The sequence below is a fragment of the Rhinoraja longicauda genome, chromosome 22 (genome assembly GCF_053455715.1).
Source record: "Rhinoraja longicauda isolate Sanriku21f chromosome 22, sRhiLon1.1, whole genome shotgun sequence".
Taxonomy (NCBI): Eukaryota; Metazoa; Chordata; class Chondrichthyes; order Rajiformes; family Arhynchobatidae; genus Rhinoraja; species Rhinoraja longicauda.
Genome location: NC_135974.1, coordinates 1,018,547 through 1,026,288, shown reverse-complemented (window position 1 = coordinate 1,026,288; position 7,742 = coordinate 1,018,547). Strand labels below are relative to the sequence as shown.

The 7,742-nt window shown below is 53.9% G+C and overlaps 1 pseudogene across 1 annotated transcript; it reads right to left on the bottom strand.

The window, feature by feature from the left end:
- Positions 1-3,022: 3,022 nt before the first annotated feature.
- Positions 3,023-7,736, bottom strand: LOC144604610 (matrix metalloproteinase-24 pseudogene; annotated as a pseudogene). Its single transcript, XR_013548750.1, has 2 exons — positions 7,658-7,736; positions 3,023-5,463 (listed from the first exon to the last, which is right to left on the bottom strand). The product of XR_013548750.1 is annotated as a matrix metalloproteinase-24 pseudogene (transcript).
- Positions 7,737-7,742: the final 6 nt, after the last annotated feature.

Below are 7,742 nucleotides of genomic sequence, written 5' to 3'. Positions count from 1 at the left end.
AAAGACCTTTGAAACCTTTAATCAAGAAATTTGTCTATCTCTGCCTAAAAATATCCACTGACAGCCTCCACAGCCCTCTGTGGCAATGAGTTCCACAGATTAACTGCCCTCTGACTAAAGAAGTTCCTCCTCACCTTTCTAAAAGAGTGGCTTTAATTCTGAGTCTATGACCTCTGGTCCTAGACTCTCCCACCAGTGGAAACATCCTCTCCACACCCACTCTATCTGTGCCTTTCATTATTCTGTAAGTTTCAATGAGGTCCCCCCTCAACCTTCTAAACTCCAGTGTAAACCTCCTCTGGACCCTCTCCAGAGCCAGCACATCCTTCCTCAGATATGGGGCCCAAATTTGCTGACAGTACCCCAAATGCAGCCTGACCAGCACCTTATAGAGACTCAGCATTACATCCCTGCTTTTGCATTTAGAAGGATGAGGGGAGATCTTATCGAAACGTATAGGATTATTAAGGGGTTGGACACGTTAGAGGCAGGAAACATGTTCCCAATGTTGGGGGAGTCCAGAACAAGGGGCCATAGTTTAAGAATAAGGGGTAGGCCATTTAGAACTGAGATGCGGAAAAACGTTTTCAGTCAGAGAGTGGTGAATCTGTGGAATTCTCTGCCTCAGAAGGCAGTGGAGGCCAATTCTCTGAATGCATTCAAGAGAGAGCCAGATAGAGCTCTTAAGGATAGCGGAGTTAGGGGGTATGGGGAGAAGGCAGGAAGGGGGTACTGATTGAGAATGATCAGCCATGATCACATTGAATGGCTGGCTCGAAGGGTCGAATGGCCTCCTCCTGCACCTATTGCCTATTGTATTCCAGTCCTCTTGATGTAAATGCTAGCATTGAATTTGCCTTCTTTACTACCGATTCCACTTGCAAATTGACGTTTTGGGAGTCCGACACCAGCACTCCCAAGACCCTTTGCACCTCCGATTTCTAGATTCTCGCTCTATTTAGAAAATAATCTACGCCTTTATTCTTATTACCAAAGTGCATGACTCCGCACGTTACTCTACTGAATTTCATCTGCTACTTCTCTGCCCACTCTCCTAACCTGTCCAAGTCCTTCTGCAGAGTCCTTGCTTGCTCGACACTGCCTGGCCCTTCACATGTTAGCATCATCTGTAAACTTGGTTGCAAAGCGTTCAATCCCTTTATCCAAATCATTAATATACAACTTGAAGAGTAGCGGCCCCAGCACCAACCCTTGCGGAACTCCACTAGTCACTAGCAGCCACGCTGAAAAAGCGCCTTTTATTGCAACTCTTTGCCTTCTTCCATCCAGCCAACCCGCTATCCATGCTAGCATCACCCCTTTAATACCATGGGTCTCACATTCCCCAACCTGACGTGCGGCACCTTATCGAAGGCCTTCTGAAAATCTAGGTAAACAACATCCCCAGCCTCCCCTCTGACTGTCCTGCTACAGCCCAAAGCAGGAAACCATTCCCCCACCAGGACTCGAGGGTCTGAGCCACGGCAGAGGCTTCTTTGGAGTGCATTGATTTTATAGAGGTGGATAAAATCACGAGGGGAATTGATCAGGGTATTAAGAACCAGAGGACATGGGTTTAAGGGTAGAGGGGGAAGATTTAATAGGAATCTGAATAGCAACCCTTTCCACACAGAGGGTGGTGGGTATTTGGAACGAGCTGCCAGAGGGGGTAGTTGAGGCAGGGACTATCACAACATTTAAAAGACATTTGGACAGGAACGTGATTAGGAAAGGTTTAGAGAGATATGGGCCAAATACGGGCGGGAGGGACTAGTAAGAAAACAAACTGCAGATGCTGGTATAAATTGAAGGTAGATACAAAATGCTGGAATATCTCAGCGGGTCAGGCATCATCTCTGGAGAGAAGGAATGGGTGACGTTTCGGGTCGAGACCCTTCTTCAGACTGAAACATCACCCATTCCTTCTCTCCAGAGATGCTGCCTGACCCGCTGAGTTACTCCAGCATTTTGTGTCTACCACGAGGGATTGGTGTCGTGGTTGGCATGGGCAAGTTGGGCCGAAGGACCCGTTTCCATGCTGAATAACTCCATGACATTCACCCCCACAAACCACCCAACCCACCAATCTGTTTACCCCCTCCACAGCTTTGTTCCGTCTGTGATAGAACTCCACCCACCTACTTTAGTTCCATTGTCCTCACCAGTGGAGCAACTGTGGCCTCCCTGGGCTGTGACCCAGGCACACACCGGCAACAGAAAGTAACAGGAAAAGTAAGTTGGAGACAGGGTGCAGAAAGGATTCACAAGGATGTTGTGAGACTGACCGTCTGGACTAATATCCGGAGGCATGCCATAGGTTGGGACTGATTACCCAGGAGATGAGGTTGAGGGGTAATGGTAAACATTTAGGAGAGGCATGGATAGGGCAGATAATCAGTTATTTTACCCAAGGTAGTGAGAATAAAGGCACAGGTTTAAGGGGAAAGATTTATAGGGGACCTGAGGACAGTTTTTCACACAGAGGGTGGTGGGTGTGTGGAACAAGCTGAGAGGAGGCAGGTACAATAACAATGTTTACAAGACATTTGAACACTCGTACAACAGGAAAGGTTTAGAAGATTACTAGACCAAGTAGACCCGTTGGGTCCAAACCTCTCCTGCATTGGTGCAGCAGCCCCTCCTCCCCTTCACCCGCCCCCTCCCCTTCACCATCCCTCCCCCAACCCCATCCCCTTCTGCCATCCCTCCCCCCTTCACCCCGCCCCATCCCCTTCACCATCCCTCCCTCTACCTGCTGTGCCACCGTGATCCCCAGCCAGATGACCCAACCCGCAATGTCCACCTCCTCCAGACGCTGCCTGACCCACCGATCTCCTCCAGCACTTGGCTTTGCTCAAGACTGCAGCATCTGCATTCCCCTGTGTCTCCCGTCTCAGGAAAGAACCAGTTACACTTCTAAAGCCAACTGGAAGAGCGCACTTTGACCAATCACACTGGGTGATCGTGAGAGTGGGGAACATTGCACAAAAATAAAGATACGCTCGAGAACTTTCCATGGTTTTTTGTTAAACTTTACAAAGAATTTCTACATCTTTTATCAACATTTACATCTGTACAAAACTTCGCTCAGTTCACACTCAATGATTCCAACGATGCAGACCGTAGCTTTAAATCAGATCCCTTCCGCACCAGGCCACTCTGGCCAGCCCCCACTTGGGCTAGCATTAACGCTAGCAGCCCAAGTAGCTGCTGGCAGAGTGTTTGGGTCAGAACTGCACCACCAATGAAATATGGATTTATATTAATAGCACTTAAAAAATTAACAATCCAAAAAAAATCTCAGCTCGAGCCCATAATTGGATATGCACTTTGCAGCAACATCAGACTGGATAACCCTGACACGGAACCTGATTATTGGTGTTGGTGGAGTGAGATCGGGATCAAGATCAGTCTGTGCACCAACTAAAGATGGAAGGCATTGCGTTGTGGAGGCTGACCTGACGACCGGTCAACAGCTGGAGGATGGTGCCTGGTGTAAGCAGTGACAGACACATGGGTCAGTTACTTTTCACCGTTCCTCAGTAGTTACAACAGGCTCTACAACCCAACCAACATCTCCCACCTCAGTCCGGTGACAGGAATCTGTCCAGTTCCCACGTAAACTCTCAACACTTCCGTAAGACTCAAAGTTCCGCCCAAAATCACTACAGGAACTCCCTCCATCCCCGGTCTCGGCTCACGTCACCCCCCACGTAGTTGGGGACGTTTCAAACTTGGACTAAAGTTTCACCGAGTTGTGAACAGGTGAAGCTGCCTCAGGTAGTCAGAGTGACCGGGCTCCCCGGCAGGGGGTGACCAAGGGCAGCAGAGAGAGACCAGGGGCGGCCCCTAGTTCACCCCCTAACACCCGCCATCCCCTGCCCCCAATACAGGTGTGGCAGTCAACTCAGGGCACTGCAAATGTTAATCACACCTGACAAACCAACAACAGTGTGGCCTCCTGCCCTCACCTCATCCTTAAACTAGCTCATTCGTGAGTTCCTAATGTCCAAGACCTGCGCCACGACACTAAACTGTAGCAAACTGCCCACCTGGTCCAAACGTGACCGAATAATCTCCGTCACAGGAACAAATACCGCATGAAGTTGGCTCAGATTTTCCAATTAGTGTAAACAAAACAAAGGGATTGGTGCAGCCGTTTCCAAAGAGATTGGCACACACTGGAAGGTTGCTACATTCTCAGAGCCTTCCAGACCATGGTCAGCCTGGTACCCAGGCCCCCTGCAACCCTCAGCCATCACTAACCTGACGTGGATAACACCGAGCGCTGTGTAATACTGCAAACTCCAGCACAGACCCAACCCCAGCCCCAGCCCACTCCCATGTCCCCAGCTTCACCGGCCGTGTGACCAGGACACTGACCTGTGGCAGGCTGGGTCTGGGGCCCACCCTACACCAGAGGCAATGCTAACACTGCTCAGCATGCTCGGCTCCCGCGCCCAAATCAGCCCCGCTCCCAACGCCACCCTCCGCTTCAGAAACCACACCGATGAAGATTCACAAAAACGCAGTAATGTGGACATTCAGGACTTGACCAGACAACTAACAAAAACATGTTTTAAGGCTGTTTAACTATTGTAGATATTTTGGCCCCCACTTATTTCAAAATACATTGAAATATTTTAATCCCCTGTAGATGAACACAACCATGTTCCCTTTGCTCTACTGTTGCATGTATTGTGTAATAAAATGACACTACGTTAAGATCTTTGTCCGTTTGGCTTTAGATGTCCTGCTTCTTGCACCACCAATAACACCTCTTCTTGTTGGATGTCTCTGTTCAAAGATGCTTTGAGTTTAAAGGATTGTCTTGGTGTGAGTATTGGCCAAACAAGTCACTGTTCAACACTGCAGAATGAGGATTGCTCGCCCGCTCAGTTTGTCCTTGCGGCCTCTGCCGTTGTTTGTTGAGGTCCAGCGTACATGGGCTGGGCTGACAAAATGGCACCTCGCAGACATGAATGAGGCATTGCAGGAACGATGCGTGGTGGGAGCTTCCAGTTCACCAGTGGGAACACCACAAGTACGGCAGGGTTCAGATTCCAGCCTCTCCACAGACGGAAGACCCCAGCCTCATGGACAGACAGCGGTGAAACCCAGCCCCTCAGACCCACTCCTGCACCGAGCGTTTGCTGACCACCAGGTTCTGCTGCGAGCCTTTCTGCTTGAACTGGAAGATGGTGTAGACCAGCACGAGGATGCAGAGGGACAGGATGCAGGGGATGACCACCGCAATGGCGTTCACCGTGCTGGGCACGTCGTTGATCTGCACCATGATGTCCACATCGTCGCTCGGCCGCTGCCGGTCACGGTTCGAGTCCCCGTCTCTGGAGTTGCAGCCCATCCAGTCCCTGACTATGGAGCGAGGATACCCCGGCTCCACCACCAGCCGCTGGTTGTCAAACTTCCAGTACTGCTTGCCCTTGTAAAAGTACGTGTAGGCTGGTGGGAGAGACAGTGTTAGACCCTGTCCAGCCCACGTCACCCTGGTCCCAATGACCTGTCTGACCCAGTGAAGTGTCTGTCTGACCCTGGTCCCAGTCACCTTTATTTATTCACAAAATGCTGGAGTAACTCAGCGGGTCAGGCAGCATCTCGGGAGAGAAGGAATGGGTGACGTTTCGGGTTGAGACCCTTCTTCAGACTGATGTCAGGGGGGCGGGACAAAGGAAGGATATAGGTGGAGACAGGAAGACAGAGGGAGAACTGGGAAGGGGGAGGGGAAGGGAGGGACAGAGGAGCTATCTAAAGTTGGAGAAGTCAATGTTCATACCACTGGGCTGCAAGCTGCCCAGGCGAAATATGAGGTGCTGTTCCTCCAATTTCCGGTGGGCCTCACTATGGCACTGGAGGAGGCCCATGACAGAAAGGTCAGACTGGGAATGGGAGAGGGAGTTGAAGTGCTGGGCCACCGGGAGATCACATTGATTAATGCGGACCGAGCGCAGGTGTTCAGCGAAGCGATCTCCGAGCCTGCGCTTGGTTTCGCCGGTTCCCAGGCCCCCACTCCCTCATCTTCACCATGGAATTACTCTACGACCCAGTCACCTTAAGTTTAGTTTAGAGATACAGCACGGAAACAGGCCCTTCGGCCCACTGGGTCCGTGCCGCCCAGCGATCCCCGCACATTAACACTATCCTACACCCACTAGGGACAATTTTTACATTTACCCAGCCAATTAACCTACAAAACTGCACGTCTTTGGAGTGTGGGAGGAAACTGAAGATCTCAGAGAAAACCCACGCAGGTCACGGGGAGAACGTACAAACTCCGTACAGACAGCGCCCGTAGTCGGGATCAAACCCGGGTCTAAGGCAGCAACTCTACCGCTGCACCACCCCATGACCACCTGTCTAGCCCAGTGAAGTGTGTGACTGTCCCTGGTCCCAGTGACATGCCCACTGTTGTCCAGCGTTAGAGTGCGAACCCCTCCCTCTGGGTCTCGTGGGCACCGTGTGCAACTGACTGAGACTCAGGGGCAGCCTGGCACGGCATGGTGAGGGAGCAGCACCAGCTCAGGGCAGCAATGCAGCAGACAGCACGGCCACGATGGGCCAAAGGGCCTGTGTTGCTGCAGGGGATCACTGCCAGTGTGGGCTGCAGGGATCACTGCCAGTGTGGGCACAGGGGATCACTGCCAGTGTGGGTGCAAGGGATCACTGCCAGTGTGGGTGCAGGGGATCACTGCCAGTGTGGGTGCAGGGGATCACTGCCAGTGTGGGCTGCAGGGATCACTGCCAGTGTGGGCACAGGGGATCACTGCCAGTGTGGGCACAGGGGATCACTGCCAGTGTGGGGGGGGGGGGCAGTGTGGGGAGGGGTCAGTGTGAGGGGGGTCAGTGTGAGGGGGGTCAGTGTGAGGGGGGGGTCAGTGTGGGGGGGGGTCAGTGTGGGGGGGGTCAGTGTGAGGGGGTCAGTGTGAGGGGGGTCAGTGTGGGGGGTCAGTGTGAGGGGGGTCAGTGTGGGGGGGTAAGTGTGGGGGGGGTCAGTGTGGGGGGGGTCAGTGTGGGGGGGTCAGTGTGGGGGGGGTCTGTGAGGGGGTCAGTGTGGGGGGGGTCAGTGTGGGGGGGTCAGTGTGAGGGGGTCAGTGTGAGGGGGTCAGTGTGGGGGGGGGCAGTGTGAGGGGGTCAGTGTGAGGGGGGGTCAGTGTGGGGGGGGGTCAGTGTGGGGGGGGGTCAGTGTGAGGGGGTCAGTGTGGGGGGGGTCAGTGTGGGGGGGTCAGTGTGTGGGGGGTCAGTGTGGGGGGGGGTCAGTGTGGGGGGGTCAGTGTGGGGGGGGTCAGTGTGAGGGGGTCAGTGTGGGGGGGGGTCAGTGTGGGGGGGTCAGTGTGAGGGGGGTCAGTGTGTGCGGGGGGGGTCAGTGTGTGGGGGGTCAGTGTGAGGGGGTCGGTGTGTGGGGGGGTCAGTGTGAGGGGGTCAGTGTGGGGGGGGTCAGTGTGGGACGGATGGTCAGACGTTGCTGGTCTGGCGTTGGGCGGTGACCTCCAGCGGTCGTTCCCGTGACCTCTGGAGCCGCAGTGCCGGCGTGGCACAGGCTGCGGTCAGACACGGCCGGGGGGCAGGGGCCAGGGGGCAGGGGCCGGGGGGCAGGGGCCGGGGGGCAGGGGCCGGGGGTGACGCTCCGTGCCACACTCACATCCTTCCTTGCTGATGAAGGCCCCCTGCGGTGCCTCAGGGATGCCCTTCCAGATGGTGATGGGCTTGGGGTAGCCGGGGTCCGA